Source organism: Hyperolius riggenbachi, chromosome 11 (assembly GCF_040937935.1).
Source record: "Hyperolius riggenbachi isolate aHypRig1 chromosome 11, aHypRig1.pri, whole genome shotgun sequence".
Taxonomy (NCBI): domain Eukaryota; kingdom Metazoa; phylum Chordata; class Amphibia; order Anura; family Hyperoliidae; genus Hyperolius; species Hyperolius riggenbachi.
Window position 1 is genome coordinate 171,751,531 of NC_090656.1, and position 17,150 is coordinate 171,768,680.

General features: G+C 43.4%; 1 protein-coding gene across 3 annotated transcripts in view; it reads left to right on the top strand.

The window, feature by feature from the left end:
* LOC137539254 (cytochrome P450 2D17-like) overlaps positions 1-17,150 on the top strand; it is a 130,846-nt gene that overhangs the window by 14,212 nt on the left and 99,484 nt on the right. For 2 of the 3 annotated variants that reach the window (XM_068261811.1, XM_068261808.1), the window contains exons 2-3: positions 3,558-3,643; positions 8,832-8,876. The gene's annotated coding sequence lies outside the window, so the exon portion shown is untranslated. The remainder of the gene's footprint in view (positions 1-3,557; positions 3,644-8,831; positions 8,877-17,150) is intronic. The other variant, XM_068261810.1, reaches the window with a different exon arrangement.

The following is a 17,150-nucleotide window of genomic DNA, read 5'->3' on the forward strand; positions in this document are numbered from 1 at the left end:
CGCGTTCCCAGCCACAATATCGCCCCCTATGCTGCTATTGTCTCCTTGCTTGGCTTGAGGAAGTGGACTTAAAGAGAGTCTGAAGCGAGAATAAATCTCGCTTCAGACCTCATAGATAGCAGGGGCATGTGTGCCCCTGCTAAAACGCTGATATCCCGCGGCTTAACGGGGGTCCCTTCACCCCCAAATCCCCTCCGTGCAGCCGGGGAGCGCTTCCGCATTGGGGCAGGGCTAACCGCCGCCGCCGTGCCTCATGCGCGTCTATCAGACGCGTACCTCCACCTGTCCCCCGCTCCTCTCAGTCTTCCTTCACTGAGAGGGGCGGGGGAGAGGCGGCGATGCGCGTCTGATAGACGCGCTGAGAGGCAGGGCTGCAGCCGTTAGCCCTGCCTTCAGGAAGAGAACATTTTACGACCAAGTTTACGACCAAGTTTTGCGGGGGTGGACATGTCGGATCGAATTAAATCAATGAATCAATTCGAATCGCACAAAAAATTGTATGGTGTAAATGGGGCTTAAGTCCACTTCCTCAAGCCAATAATAGTGCCAAAGAAATCTGTTGAGCCAAACAATGAGCTCCTCAGAGGTGCGCATTGTTTGGCTTAACAGATTCCTGTGACACTATAACTGGCCTGAGGAAGTGGATTTTGACCTGCAAAACACATTGCCAGTGCCTAATAAATTTCATTGCTATATGAAGTTGTTCTATTTCTTAGCTGTACTACACATACAATTCATTTATCTCATGAGTTATTTTCACTTCAGTTTCCCTTTAGGCAGCCCCTGTCCATTATTAACTGCTTTAAGTTTCAGGACATAGATTCTACATCCTAATTAGTGCTGCAGTAGGTTCCAGGATGTAGAATCTACGTCCTGCATTGAAAGTCGCCGCCTGTCGCCATGCGTGCACGTGCATATGCATGCACGTTATTGGGCACACTCACGCATATGCATGTGCACGATCCTTTGTTAGAAGTGAATGATTGTTGCTCTTGCTAGCAACAATCATTCAAAAAAGTTAGGCAAAAAAAAGTTTGTAAGAGTAAAAAAAAAAAAAATTAAAGTGACTTGGTCCCAATAAAATAAAAAGTGTTTTTTTTTTATCCCCACTTAATTTTTAACCCCAGCCTAGCCTATTAACCCCTTGTTAACTCCTACAATACCTATACCTGTTTATAAACATTTAATGACGCCATCTGTTGCAGTTAGATGCGATCACTAGTTAGAAAGTTTGGGGCCCCAATGCTCCACAGATGAATTGCTCTGCTGTTGCCTAGCAATACATCTGTACAGCACTATAGCCCCTGAACTGTTGCCCTAGCGAACGCATCCTATCGCCACAGATGCTCAGGCTGGGGATAACGGTCTGCCATGTGCTCAGCTATTAATACAATATGGCATATCGGGTATCATTTTAACCGGGAAGAGCCAAATAATTTATTTTTATGTGTTTTATAACTGTAGGATGAGTCATGTGAAAATTAGGAAGGGTGAAAAATGAAAAAATGTTATTTTCTGCATTTAGGCCTAATCTTTCCCCAAAAAATTACTACAAAATAAAATAGTTTAGAGAAAAAAAAATTACACAAAGAAAGGCTATATTGTACTGAAAAAAACTAAATACATATCACTAAGATGGTATAATTTATTAAAAAGTTACTGGTGTATCAAAACGACACAGCTAAAGTGTAAAAAATGTCAAGAACCTTAAAGGACTTACGAGGCCAAATAAAAAAAAAAGTTAAGTACCTGCATCAAGTTTGAATGCACGGAGGATGCCATCTGCGCCCTCCATGCAGTTCCGCCGGGTCCCTGCAGTTCAATCGCCTCCCCGGGCTGCTCCTGACCCCACAGCCCGGATCGGGGTCTCGTGCCTCTTGTAAAATAGCCGCCAGAGCTGGCCGCGGCTGCGCAGTCCGCATAGGTGCAAGTGCGGCACAGGATCCACGCACAGGAGACAGCCTATTTCTGGGTGATTGCGTTTTTTCACTCTCTGACACAAGTCAGGAAGTGAACTCTGTGAACTGTAAAATAATAAATACAATGTATTTATTCTTAAAAACGTGAATGCAATCGCTGCTCAAAGCAATTTTGTGAGCGTTTTGAGTTTCTCCTATACTGGTTCAAAAATGGTCCCGCTTTGCTGACCGCACAGTGCATGACCCACGCTAATATAAACCTTCTCATAGACATTCATTGCACAAGCGTTTGGCAGGCGATTTTAAAAATCGCCTGCGTGTGAAAAAAAGAACGAAAACGCAGTGTGAACGAGCCCTAAAGGAATCATCAGGCGTTTTTCACATATATCCCATTTACTTACCTGGGCTTTCTCCAGCCGCTCGCAGCTAGCTGTCCCACGCCAACCGCTCCGATCGCAGTCCCCGCACTGTGTGCAGGACGACCTCCAGGTCGTCCTTACTGCGCCTGCGTGAAGCGCCGCTGTCAATCCAGCCCACGTTGTCAGCACCATACTGGATTGGATTGACAGCGGCACTTCAAGCAGGCGCAGTCAATCTTGAGGTCATCCTCTGCACAGTGCAGGGACCCCGGGCTGGCGGCTGTGAACGGAGCGGTAGGTGTGGGACAGCCAGCTGCGAGGGGCTGGAGAAAACCCCAGGTAAGTAAAAGGGATACATGTGAAAAACGCCTGATGATTCCTTTAAGGGGTAAAAACCATGGAAAACAAACCAGTTAAGGGACGAATAGATACCACTATAAGCAACCCCTCCTCCCCCCCCCCACACACACACACTATTACCCCCACATTGTTTTTTGGGACATATTAAAGAAAGGAAAAGGCCCTTGTCCTTAACACTGGGGACTTAATCACGGGACTTTGCAGGACATTCATTAAATCCCCCAGCTACTGAATGTGAGAGATATTTGAAACTGAATCTGAAGAGGCAATTACATTATATCACTGATGTATGTGCATATTCACAAGATCAGATACCCATAAATGGTGGCGAACATGCATTCTTCAAAAAATGGCATCGGGAGTTTCACATCAGAGCAAGAATGGAACTTTCTAATAATCAAATGAGCTATTAGATATTTATTAGTGATATTTCATATTGCCCCCCCCCCACCCCCCCAAATGTAAAACTGATTTAAGACAATGATTTATAAAGCAGTACTACTGCTTTTAAAATCATAGAAGAAATAATTCTACAAATGTATATAAATCATTCCCCTGCCAATAAAAAATAATTGCACATTCAGGAGTATGTACCTGTTTGAATCTGCAGTCCCTTAGTGACTTATGCCTAGTAGGAGGAAGTAGATATTTCTGAGATTTTTCTACAATAACGATTTTTCTGCAATCTGCCTTTTTCCTCCATTGCAATTTTGGAGCCTTTTTGGGGTGATTTTTGGAGTGATTCTGGAGCGATTGCAGAAGTAACCTCAAATTGGATGCTCACCCAGGATGAATATAAAGAAAAGTATTTACCATGGTGCCAGGCTTTGAACACAGGGAAAATACATACAGGTACCGTATTAATCGAGAGGGTACAAAATAATCTTGTTGCTTTTTTTTTTTTTTATTCATCATGTAGGGAGTTTAATCCAACTTTAAAGGGAAGATTAAAGTGGAGCTGTCAGCCATACTATCTCAGAAAAAAGCACATACTGTATATATACGGTAAGTAGATAAATACTTGCTCTACTTATATAACATATGTAGTGCATTGTGCACATTTGATTTTCTGTAGTAAAAAAAGAGAAAATTCTTCTTAGGATTTTGCATTTTGTCTGTGTCTATCTTGAAGCCAATCCTGACATTTCCTCCCTTAGGCCTGGTGCACACCAGAGGAGTTTTTCTGAGCGTTTTGAGTTTTTAAATCTGCTGCTAATGTTATCCTATGTGTCTGTGCACACTGGAGCAATGAGGTTTTGTAAAAAACCCCATAGCATTACATTGGGAAGGGCTTTTAAAACCTCTAGTGTTTGGGCGCTAGAGGTTTCAAAAGCTCTTCCCAATGTAATGCTATCGGGTTTTTTTACAAAACCTCATTGCTCCAGTGTGCACAGACACATGGGATAACATTAGGCTGCATTAGTTATGTCTGAGGGGAAAGAAAAGAAGAAAAAAGAAAACCCAGCATGCCCTGCAACTTCCTTTGTGCGGCAGATGTACCAAATAAGAGCCAGGGAAACTGGAAAATGATGTTTTATGGACAAGTAAAGCAAGAGTGATTTTTAACTTTTGGATTGCCTGGTCCATATTACTTGTTTACCAGATAAAAATAAAGAATTGATTTTTTTATTTTATGAGATAGACAGGTGTATCGGGACCCAGTCGAACTATAGCATCCCTTAAAGAGAACCTGAACTGAAGATAAAAAGTCAAAATAACCATACACAGGTCATACTTACCTCCTGGATAGTCTACTCATCAATCTCTTTCTCCTCTCCTGCATCCCATTTGTCCACCGTGATCAAGTGATTTCTCCGTCCTCCATTTTAAAAATAGCCATTACCCCCTAACAGCTTCCTGGTCAGCACACTGTTAAACTGTAATATCACCCACTTGAGCCATAGGGAAACATGGACTTTACCTTGCACATTCAGTTGTAACTGACAGCTGCTGATATTTAACTGACAGCAACTGGTATATTTCACTACTGACAAAATATTGTTAGAACTGGAAGGAATCACCGTAAGAAGAAAACGGTGAGCTTCTGAGAGGAACTGAGGGTGAGGTAAGTATGTAATATTCGTTTCCAGCTACGTCATGTGTTTATTTTATATAATTTTACTCACTTCAGGTTCCCTTTAAAGAGACTCCGTAACAAAAATTGCATCCTGTTTTTTATCATCCTACAAGTCCCAAAAGCTATTCTAATGTGTTCTGGCTTACTGCAGCACTTTCTGCTATCACAGTCTCTGTAATAAATCAATGTATCTTTCCCCTGTCAGACTTGTCGGCCTGTGTCTGGAAGGCTGCCAAGTTCTTCAGTGTTGTGGTTCTGCTATGCACTCCCCCCTCAGGGGGGAAAGAAACACACAAATGATCTCTTGAGATTCAAAAGGAAGGCTGTATACAGCCTGCTTGTGTATGGATGTATTTTCTATGTGTGGACATATTGTACATCAACCTACTTCCTGTTTTGGTGGCCATTTTGTTTGTTTATAAACAAACTTTTAAAAACTGTTTTTAACCACTTTTAATGCGGCGGGGAGCGGTGAAATTGTGACAGAGGGGAATAGGAGATGTCCCCTAACACACTGGTATGTTTACTTTTGTGCGATTTAACAATACAGATTCTCTTTAATGATAAGGAATTACAGCTTTTAAAGAGAACCCAAGGTGGGTTTTAATAAACCTATTAGCACACAGAGGCGGGGTCTGCATTGAATGCCCAGCCTCTGTTGCTATACAGTTCTCCCCCAGCCCCCCCCCCCCCCCCTGCACTCTGCTGGCTCCCAGAAATTAAACTGCAGTGCTAGCGACACACAGCCTGTTGATAGCAGGCTGTTTACATCCACACTGTCACTCTCCATCGCTCCCCCGCCTCCTCTATATAGCCACTCCCCGCCAGCGTCCCTTGCGTCCAATCAGCGGGGAGGGAAGGGACACAGACGGGGAGCGGCGATATAGAGGAAGCAGGGGAGCGGCGGAGAGTGACAGTGTGGATGTAAGCAGCCTGCTATCGACACGTTGCGTGTTGCTAGCACGGCGGTTTGATTTATGGGGGCCAGCAGAGCGCAGGGGGGGGGGCCTGGGGGAGAACTGTATAGCAACAGAGGCTGGGCATTATATGCAGACCCAGTCTCTGTGTGCTAATAGGATTATTAAAACCCACCTCGGGTTCTCTTTAACCATTTCAGCCCGCTGGGATTTTTCACCTTATGCATCAGAGCAATTTTCACCTCCCATTCATTCGCTAATAACTTTAGCACTACTTAACACAATTTATTGATCTATATCTTGTTTTTTCCGCCACTAATTAGGCTTTCTTTGGGTGGTACTTTTGCTAAGAATTATTTTTTTATAAATGCATTTTTATCAGGATTAATAAGAAAACTAATGGAAAAAAAATCATTATTTCTCAGTTTTCATCCATTATAGCTTTAAAATAATCCATGCTACCATAATTAAAACCTATGTATTTTATTTGCCCGTTTGTCTCGGTTATGACACTATTTAAATTTTGTCCCTATCACAATGTATGGCGCCAATATTTTATTTGGAAATAAAGGTGCATTTTTTCCATTTTGCGTCCATCACTATTTACAAGCTTATAATGTAAAAATGTTCGTAGTATACCCCCTTCACATGCATATTTAAAAAGTTCAGACCCTTAGGTAACTATTTTTGTTTTTTTGTTTTTTTTTAATTGCAATTTTTTGTTTCCATTAAAATTTTTATTTGGATAACATTTTGGTGTGGGAAATAAACAGTTAATTTTTAATATTATTATATGTGTAAAGTTTAATGTAAAATGTATGTAGATGTAGTTTTACTATTTGGCCACAAGATGAGTTTATTTTTTTCTCCTTGTGCTTCTCGATCACCGGAAGCACAAGGAGCACGGGGAAACTTTTTTTTGCAGAAAGACTGAAGCCTCTAGTAAGAGAGCTTTGGTTTTTCTGCTGGGGACACGGATCGGTGATCGGGAACCATGTTCCTGTTCACTGATCCCAGGGCTACCGGGGGACAGCACGGGGGCGTGCACGCAATCGCGCGCGGGAGTGCGCCGAAGCGCGGCATCGCAGCAGAGGATCACATCCGGGCGGCTGAAATGGTTAAAGGGACTCCGAGCAGTGCAGTAACTATGGAAAGATGCATACCATTTTGAAGCTCTCTTTATCCTCTTTCCAATCATATATAAAATGCCACCCTACGTCTTTTAGTTTTTGTTATTTTCGCAATCGAAATCGCGGCACCATCTTGGATTCCTTATTCAGCATTGTGTTATGCAGGATGACACTTTCCCCAGTGTCGGCAGCTCCATTCAGTGCAATGCAATGAAATACGAGGAACCCAGGGGGATATAATTACAAACATCATGCCGGTAGGTGTGAGGATATAATTAATTAGTTGTGGGTATGCTTAAAGGCATACCCACAGGCACTGCTCAGAGTCCCTTTAAATACACTCAGAAACCTAGTTCTCTGCCAGAAGAGGATATATTAAAAAAGGGCAATAATTCATATAAGGGCAATAATTCAAGAACTTTGAGACAAAGGGACAGACTGCTCCAAAACAATAAAAGTCTTTTTTAAGTTTTTAAACATAACATAAAACCATGAGATATCTAAAAGTCATTTTAGGAGTAGGAGGATTTATACAATTGTTTATTTCATCACTTAGTTTTAACTTAAGTTTCACTTTAACATCCGCGAACGCCCCCCCCCCCCCCCCCACAAATGCAGACAAAGTTTGCATTCGAAGTGACAGCTCATTGAAAATCATTGGCATTTCTGCATATGCTTTCTTGCATGTTTGTCCATGTGGAGAATGCATGCATTACAGGGTGGGCAAAAACGCATTGTGTCAGAAATCTCTGCGCAAAAAAGCACATCCGGACATTGCAGGCCCTAAAGGAAATTCATTAGACCTCAGTCAGGCTATGCCCTCTGTTAAATTATTACCTTGCCTGAAAACGTGAGTCTTAAGGATTTAGAGGACTGAAGCTGGGACTGGCAAAGTGAAGGGTGTTACATAGGAGAGAAGAAGCCTATTAAATGTCCTGTAGATAATGGCATAACTACAGACCTCTGGGCCCAAATGCAGCATTTGGACCTGGGCCCCCATCCACTGCCACCAACAGCAGCGCTGATCTCCTTCTCTTTGCAACATAGCTCCCTCCCGCCCTATCCTACATTTTCTTTAATATTCATTTACTTCTAAGGCTTAGTGCCCACTAGCAGCACTTGCTGATAGCCAGCGATCAGCAAAGCACTCCACCAATTTAACCCTGTGGGGATGGTTCTACAGCAGCGTTGCAATTGTGGAGCAATCCCGAAAGCGCTGCCAGCTGCAATTTTGTGAACACTATGCATGGCAATGAGGGCCATTTTTGAACACTCCGGGAATCATAGAGAAAATTACAGTACTTCCGCAATTCAGAAATCGCAAGTGATTTTCGAATTGTTCTTGTGGGTGCCTGGCCTAAACTATCAGCTACTATCAGCCCCCAGACAAAAAGGAAGTTGCAAGGTGTCCCTAAAATACAAACATTTACCAGCCATGTGTCCCTAGATAAAATTATTACCGGTAATTAGTCATGTACCTCTGGATAAGTTCATAATCATGCCACTCCAAATAAAATACATCCCAAAAACATACATATAAGTTAATTGGCTCCCTCTAAAAAATTGGCCCTAGACTACAGTACTTACACTACATAATATAGACATATGGCAATGGTAGGGATTAGATTGTGAGCTCCTTTGAGGGACAGTTAGTGACAAGATATATATATACACAGTACAGCGCTGCGTAATATGTCGGCACTATATAAATACTAAATATTAATAATAATAATATTGCCTAGCATAAGTCAGTGGGTAACCAAACAGCGCTGAATCTACACATACTCCCACATCTCTTAATGCTCACACGCCAAGAAAATATTTTCAGTTTTTCCATCCTTCCTGGTTCCAAAACAGGTGCCCTATGGAATGGCCACGCAGCATACCATAACCTTGCACACAAGGGAGCCAATTCACAAAACTTCTCACAAATGACATCTTTTTCTCCTGGTTAATAAAAATAACCTTTCAGCACATTTAGAAGTAAATTAATCACTCAAAGTAAGCTGTTCCTGATTAACTCCATTTCAATATGACTTTTCTTACCTTAATAGTTTTTTGCTCTTTAGGAGCTGACGATGTTTTACAGATAAGGTGAAAACAAAGGAAAACAGGTGAAAAAAGCTTTGTGAATTTTGCACATTGACATTTGATTGCCACATTTATTTGAAGAATTTCTGTAAATGTTGGTATTTCCCAAGTTATATTACTGCAAATGTATTTTTAAACATGTTTTTACTTAAAGAGACTCTTAAGTCTCATCTTTTTACAAATTTGTTTTTATTTATTCCTATTCAGCATCATATTCCAAGTAAATTTGCCACATTACCATTACAAAACGTGTTATAAAGCAGCGAAATAGACCTGCAAAGTTCTACGACTTTGCAGGTCGCAGATCGTGCTGCCCTGGAGAGGCAGAGCTTTGCACTGTTAGCTCTGCCTCTCCGCAATCAATCTCCACTCCAAGTTGTCTGGCTGTTCCCTGGCCCTGATGATCCTCTGCCTCTAAAACATTTCGCCATAAACAATGAACAAGCACTCAGATCAGGTGCTCTAACTGAAGTCTGACATGATTAGCTGCATGCTTGTTTCAGGGTTGTGACCCAGACACTTCTGATGCCAGAAGATCAGCAGGACTGCCAGGCAGCTGGTATTGTTTAAAAGGAAATAAATATGGCAGCCTCCATATCACCCTCACCTTGGGTTCACTTTAATGTATAATCCACTTTCAAAACTTAAATAAACGTACTTTTGCTGCCCTTTCAAAAGTTATGCTTGTTAGTTTAACTACCTAAAGACCGCCCCACGCCAATGGGTATGGACGCGGCGGCAGTCCCAGGACCGCCTAACGCCAATTGACGTCAAGTCCTGGGGCTCTGATTTGCATGAGAGCCCGCGCAGGATGCACGCGTATCTCCTGCTCGGGTGGCGGAGCTCCACCCCCTCTTCAGTCTCCGAGCGGCAATTGCCTTTTCTGTTAGTACAGCGCTGTCTCCCTGGGGGACAATAAAGCGATCGGCTCTTATAGGCTGAAGCCTATGACAGCCGATCGCGTCATTGGCTGGCTGGGGGAGGGAGGGAGGGAGCAGGGGGACAGCACAAACAAAAGCAGCATATTTTATTAAAAAAACAACATAAATGTTTATATAAAAAAAACTGTGATCAGACCCCACCAACAGAGAGCTCTGTTGGTGGGGAGAAAAGGGGGGGGATCACTTGTGTGCTGAGTTGTGAGGCCCTGCAGCTGTTCCTTAAATCTGCAGTGGCCCATTTAGTTAACATTGCCCTGGTCTTTAGGGGGGTTTACCACTGCAGTCCTCAAGTGGTTAAAGTGGACCTGAACTCTTGCAAAGGACAGAAGAAAAACATAAAGAAATGCACCCTAGTTGTATTTAGAGAGTTTAGCCTGTTTAATTCCCCTTCATTTGTGTATAATCACAGATAAGCACATTTGAAAGCACAGGCTGTAAACAATATGTCTGCTTCCATGTATCAGGAAGTAAAAACTAAGGGCTCTTTCACACTAGAGGCTGCGGTAGAAAAGGCTGAAAGTCAGCCTTTTGCTTAACGCCAATACATAGCGTTTTCAAAGCGTTTTCAAAGCCTTTTGAAAGAGTTTTACAGCCCATATGAAAACGTCCTTTTTTTTTTCTTCTATAAAAATAAGTGAACAAGATAGCTGTAAAACGCTTTGAAAAGGCTTTGAAAACGCTGAAGTTGGCGTTTTCCATTGACTATCATTGAAACGCCAACAGCCAACTTTGGCTGTTAACAGCCCTGAAAAAGCTCCTGGGAGCGTTGAAACGCAACGCTTCAAAACGCCGAGTTAGATGTGAAAGGTAAAATGAAAGTCTATGGACTTTCTTTTACCTAGCAAAACGCCAACTTCAGCCGTGGCGTTAAAACGCCGAAAAATCCCTCTGGTGTGAAAGGGCCCTAAGCAAATTTATTTTAGGATTTGTTTCAAATGTAACAAATACTTTTTTTTTGTTTTTGTTTTTTTTGTTTGTTTGTTTTTTTTGCTTAAAGGTTATTATGCTGTTGTTATGCTGAATACACACCATGCGTTTCCGCGTCAAATGCGTCCGTCGATACGCGTCGATTGTAAAGTATGGCAAATCGACCTAACAATCCATCGAAAAGTGAATCGGACATGTCGGAAATAATCGAATCGATGCGTATCGACGGACGCAACAAACGCGGAAACGCATGGTGTGTATCCAGCATAAGTCTTTTAGAGCAGAGAGGAGTTTTGAGTTCAGGTCCGCTTTAAATGACCGGCCAGAAGGTGTTTCCATACCTCTTGTTATGTTAGCAAAGATAAGCAAGCTCAGCAAGTTCTTCCAGACATGTGTATAGTGTATAGTTCACCAAACAAGCTCTATTATCTCTCAACTGTCATTTATGATATTGGTCTCTCTGATTTTTTGTTTGCAATTTGCTTGAAAAAAACACCTTGCAGGGAGATTTAGTGATTAATCACACTATCTGGATAACATATACACTCTATGCGTGCTTTTGTTATATAACAAACAGAACAGAAAAGGAATAATATTATTTAAGAACATCCATGAATGGCCAACACAAGTCCTTCAAGAGAAAATATCCATGGTGAAAGGTAGAAGCCATATCACATATGGAAGACCTGATATTCTGTTTCAAAGACCGTTCAGAACAATATACCATGACTTGGGCCATATGGGTGGATTTTCAATACTCAGACAAATACAACGCTATCATGGACTCAGGAGTCACGTAATAACTCTCCCTATCTCATTCACATTCTCTTTTTTATTTTTCTTCTCTCCTAACATGACAAAATCTATACCTAAAAGAAGCGCTGATTATTATCTCTTATATTGGTACATGGGATAACACCATCAATATCAACAATTTATGCTAATCTGATGAATGTGTTTCTAGACTATGATATGTCGACAGTAACATAGTTATTATCTTAATAAACGACTAAATAGACGTCCTATATTGTATGCTATACTGATTAAGAATGTAATGTTCTATTATTCAACACAAAAATCACAGTTATGTTTTGTAACTATTTATTGACATCATTTAAACAACTTGTATCATTTATGATCATAGTTTGTATTCAACATTCTTTTCAATAATTGTGAAAAAAAAAATCCATGGTACACTGAGACCCAGTATCTTTGCATAATTCAGCCATGGTGTCCAGGTCTTGTGCCTAAAGATAGGATCTTCATAGTACTCAGATGTTTTGTTGCTTGTAAACTTTGGAGGACAAAAACACAACAGTTTTAAATTCCAATTATTAGGCATTTTTAATTTCTAGTCCAATTACGCTACCTGTTCCACTCTGTTCCACTGTTCCTATTGACAAATTACCATCATCTTCTTTCGTCTATGAAAATATCTCACAGTCACTTCTTTGTAATGCAGGAAGTGATGAGCAACAGATTAACCACTTCTCTACCATAGGTTTTTTCCCCTTCAAAAGCTCTTCCCATTCATTCGGTAATAACTTTATCGCTAATTATCACACTGAAATGATCTATATATTATTTTTTTGCAGGACAAACTAGGCTTTCTTTAGGCAGTACTTTATGCTAAGAAATATATTATTTTATATGCATTTGACAGGGAAGAAGAAGAAAAAAATGAAAAAAAAATCACCATTTTTCAGCATTCAGCCATTGTAGCTTAAAAATAAAATATGTTATTGTAGCAGTGGCGTGCCTACCACTGGGTGCAGGGGGGCGTGGGTGATTGACAGCCAGGGGGGTGTCGCCACAACCCCCGTGGTAGGCAGAGCAGATGAGGGAGGGGGGATATTTCCCCCCTCCCCCGCCGATGTTCCAGCTGCCCCTCCTTATAGTGCTACCCCTCCTTATAGCGCTGCCCACCCCTCCTGGGCCACTATATTGGGGGCCACTATACTACCTACTCTGGGGGCAGCTATACTGGGGGCCACTATACTACCTACACTGGGGGCAGCTATGCTGGGATCTGGGGGCCACTATACTAGCTATACTGGGGCAGCTATACTGGGGGCCACTATACTAGCTATACAGGGGCCACTGTACTACCTACACTGGGTGCCACTATCCTAGCTATACTGGGGGCCACTATGCTAGCTTTACTGGGGACCACTATACTAGTTTTGCTGGGGGTCACTATACTGGGGGCCACTATTCTAGCTATACTGGGGGCCACTATACTACCTACACTGGGGGCAGCAGCTATACCACCTACACTGTGAGCAGCAGCTATACTACCTATACTGGGGGCAACTTTATTATATATACTGGGGCAATACAGGGGGCACCTATACCTGGCATTACCTGCCGTGGGGCGCTTAGTATGCCACACTCGCTCCTTTCCTTTTGTGTGTGTGTGTGTGTGTGTGTGTGTGTGTGTGTGTGTGTGTATCATATAATACCCTGCACCAGGTGTCAGATGCCCTAGGTAGGCCACTGTATTGTAGATAAAACAGACACATTTTATTTGCCCATTTGTCCCAGTTATTACAATGTTTAAATTGTGTCCCTAGTACAATGTATGTCGATAAAATTTTACTTTGGGTTAAGGAGTTAAAAAAAATAATGAAAATGTATTTAATTTTTCTATGGTAAGTGTATAATGGTGTATTTGGAAGTAGTTTTACTTTTTGGCCACAAGATGGTGCTATACTAACTCTGTTTTCTAAAAATAGAAAATAGAACCAAGTGTTTGCATGCGTTTACAGGTGTTTATAAACAGGGACGTAGAAAAGTGCGGCAGAAGTTGATAAGTGGTTAAATCCGGATGAAATCCGAATGAGTTTCATTCGGATTTCATCCGGATAATTAATGCAGCTGAGCGAGTGGGTAAGGAAGGGGGGGAGTGAAACCTACCTAGCAGCCTTCTTCTTTCATCCGTCTCACGGCGCCTCCCACGCTGTGTTCCAAGCGGCGGTCACGTGACTACAAAAACCTCGCTTGCCCTCATCATATCCCAGCTAGACTATAGTAATAACTTCTTCTGTGGCATACCACAGAGTGAGTCAGCTGCCACCCCAGCAGTTCATCCTGTGTTCCGCTCCCGGGTGAATTTGAAAGTTACCTTATATTAGCCCCATTTCTAGGGGCGGGCAAGGTGGGTGTCTTCTCGGGGCATAGAGAGGGAGGGGAGGCGCAGTGATGGAGGGGGGAGATGCGGGCACAGTGGGACTGCGGCGTGGGGAGAGGGGCCCAACTCCTCCCTCTCTCTGAGTCCGCCTCTGTGCTCCCCCCTCCACTGAAGAGTTTACGTGCCGCTGGGAAACCTGTAGAAACAACTCACCTCCTTCCGGGCTCCATGCGACGATCACTTGCCGCTGGGCTCCTCTATCTGCAAATCCGCTTACTCTCACTACTTTCTTTTAGTGTGAGTAGTGAGAGTAAGCAGAGTTGCAGACAGAAGAGCCCAGAGGTAAGAGATCGTCACATGAAGCCCGGAAAGAGTTGAGGTGTTTCTAAAGGTTTCCCAGTAGCGATAACTTTTCAGTGTAGGGGGAGCACCGAGGGGAACCCAGGGAGAGGGTTGAGTTGGGCCCCCCTCCCCACGGCAAAGTCTCAGTGTGCCCACAGCTTCCTCCTCCATAGCCTATACTGGGTGCACTTATACCTTGTTAACCTATACTGGGGGCACCTATGCCTAGCTAACCTATACTGGGGGCACCTATGCCTGTCTAACCTATACATACTGGGGGCACCCATGCCTGGCTAACCTCTACTGGGGGCACCTATGCTTAGCTAACCTATACTGGGGCACCTATGCCTAGCTAACCTATACAGGGGGGCCTGTACCTGGGTAACCTATGCTGGGGGCACCTATACCTGGCTAAATAGGTTGGCAGTATAGGCCCCAGTATAGGACTGGGGGCCCCTATGCCTATACTGTGGGCAACTATACCTGGCTACCTATACTGGAGAAATCTATACATGGATACCTATAATGGGGGCAACTATACCTGGCTACCTATACTGGAGAAATCTATACATGGATACCTATACTGGGGGCAACTATACCTGGCTACCTATACTGGAGAAATCTATACATGGATACCTATACTGGGGGCAACTATACCTGGCTACCTATACTGGTGGAATCTATACATGGATATCTATACTAAGGGCACCTATACCTGGCTATCTTTACTGGGAGGCTAAATAACACATGCAAATAACGATCTGGAGTCCACTGGGGTGGGCACAATCACAATTTTTACACCCTTGCCCTGGGTGTAATTTAGCCTAGAAACTGCCCTGTCTTATTTAGTACATAATACAGTTCATTGTAAAGTAGAAAAGTACCAGAAGTGTTTGTGAGTAATTTATGAATGCTTTCTAAGTCTAAGATTGAAATTCAATTCAAATTTGCTATACACTCCCCCCCCCATCACAACACACACAGTGGAGAGAGGCCTAGCTGGTTCACTGTGTGTAAGAGGAGGTGACATGTTTTTAGACTGCACCACCTCGTTGAATGACCACACCCCTCACTTCCTGCTTGCCACTCGTGTGTCACTCTTTCTTCATCAGAGTCAGACAGTCAGCACTGCAGTGCACTAAACAGCGTAGCCTCAGCCCCACTGTTCTGTTTGTTCTTCTTCCACAAACCATGGTTCCTGAATTTTGCCTCTAGCTCCATCCCACGTGGCCTAGGCTGGGCTGCTGTTGTATTATTTTATAGATTTCCCAGCACACTGGAGCCTCTGCATGCACTCCACCTAGCCACATCAATGCCAGAAACCCCATGGGGTGCAGAGCTACATAGCACGGTTATTATAGCACACAAAAGGAGTGGATTTGTGTGCTGCAGCAGGTGGGTCATTTGGTATGACACGGGACTCAATAGGAGAGGTATTTAATTGTGTGGCCACAGAGTGGGGCCCACCAGAGGATCCTCCAGTGGCCTAGTCCAGCCCTGGCCTATGACCTTTCCCAACACTGTCAGCGACAGGCCAGGACATTGGGAGGGACATTTACCTATAGACCGTAATATTTTTGAATCTTTCAGAGACCCTGAGACTGGGGACCCTACTTCCAGGACTGTCCAAGGTAACCTGGGACATCTAGTCACCGTATTGCAGAGCATGTTTTGGAAGAATGCCAGCTCCCTGCCTCTGTGCATACTACATTCGTCAGAGCATAGTGTGTAGGTGCAAGTTACATGATGCGTGATAGTGATGGGTGGACACAAGGAGAAGAACATAAGGGCTGAAGTGGATAAGTGAAGTATGGATAACAGAACTGAGTGACTAAAGAGGACCTTGTAGGGGGGAAAAGGAGTAAAGCCCCTTTACAAAATTTTTCTGGTCTTCTCCCTTCAACTTCAACCACCCACTCCCAAATTGCACCTAATTTTTTATTACAATAAATGTGCCCAAATCTGATCTGAATTTCAGGTACCATAACTAATGGGTACCCTCACTCACCTGCCCTGTCCCAGGTTGGGCCAGGAACAATCTGATCATTGTGTCTGCAGTGTGCTAACTGGAGGAAGCAGGGCTGAAGACGTAACATAGGTTGTGGGTCAGTTAGCAGGTCCAACCATCTGTGGTTAGCAAGTTGGGAACAGGTTATGGGCTGTTGCTTCAAGTTGAGTGTGGGTGTGGGTGTGAAAAACGTGTACATGAAAAAAGGGTGGTCAGAAATTTGGAGGCCCAGAAATAGTAGAATATTGGTAAATTTACTGATATTCTACTTTTTCAGTGCTAATGACGATATCAATAATAATAATAGATACCGATATATTACTACAGCTAAACCTAACCCTATTCTCACATTGAACCTCCCTCTACTGATGACTTAACTTAAATCTTTCAGGTGCCCATATATATAGCAGCCATGGAGGGAAAGCTGTCAGCTGGGCCACCCACAATGCAAAATACGGCTATGTGGCTGTATAGCAGGCACCTAAATTTCACCCCATAGCCAGGGATGCTCGGATAGTACTTTTTAAAATCCGAATTGATCCGGATCCGGATACCTAGATATCCGGATCCGGTTCGGATATCTGAATCCATCCTTTTAGATGTCCGCGTGAACGCGGATATCCGGACACATTATCCGTGGATATCCGACCTATTCGGATATCTGGATAGAAAAACCGGTAGTGCCCTTTAACCACTTGAGGACCCACCCTTTACCCCCCCTTAAGGACCAGCGCTGTTTGTTTGGATCTGTGCTGGGTGGGCTCTGCAGCCCCCAGCACAGATCCGCGGCCACACAGAGCGATCAGATCGCCCCCCTTTTTTCCCCACTAGGGGGATGATGTGCAGGGGGGGTCTGATCGCTCCTACCTGCAGGCATGTTGCGGGGGGGGCACCTCAAAGCCCCCCTCCGCGGCGACATTCTCCCCCCTCCCTCTCCTACCTGCTCCCC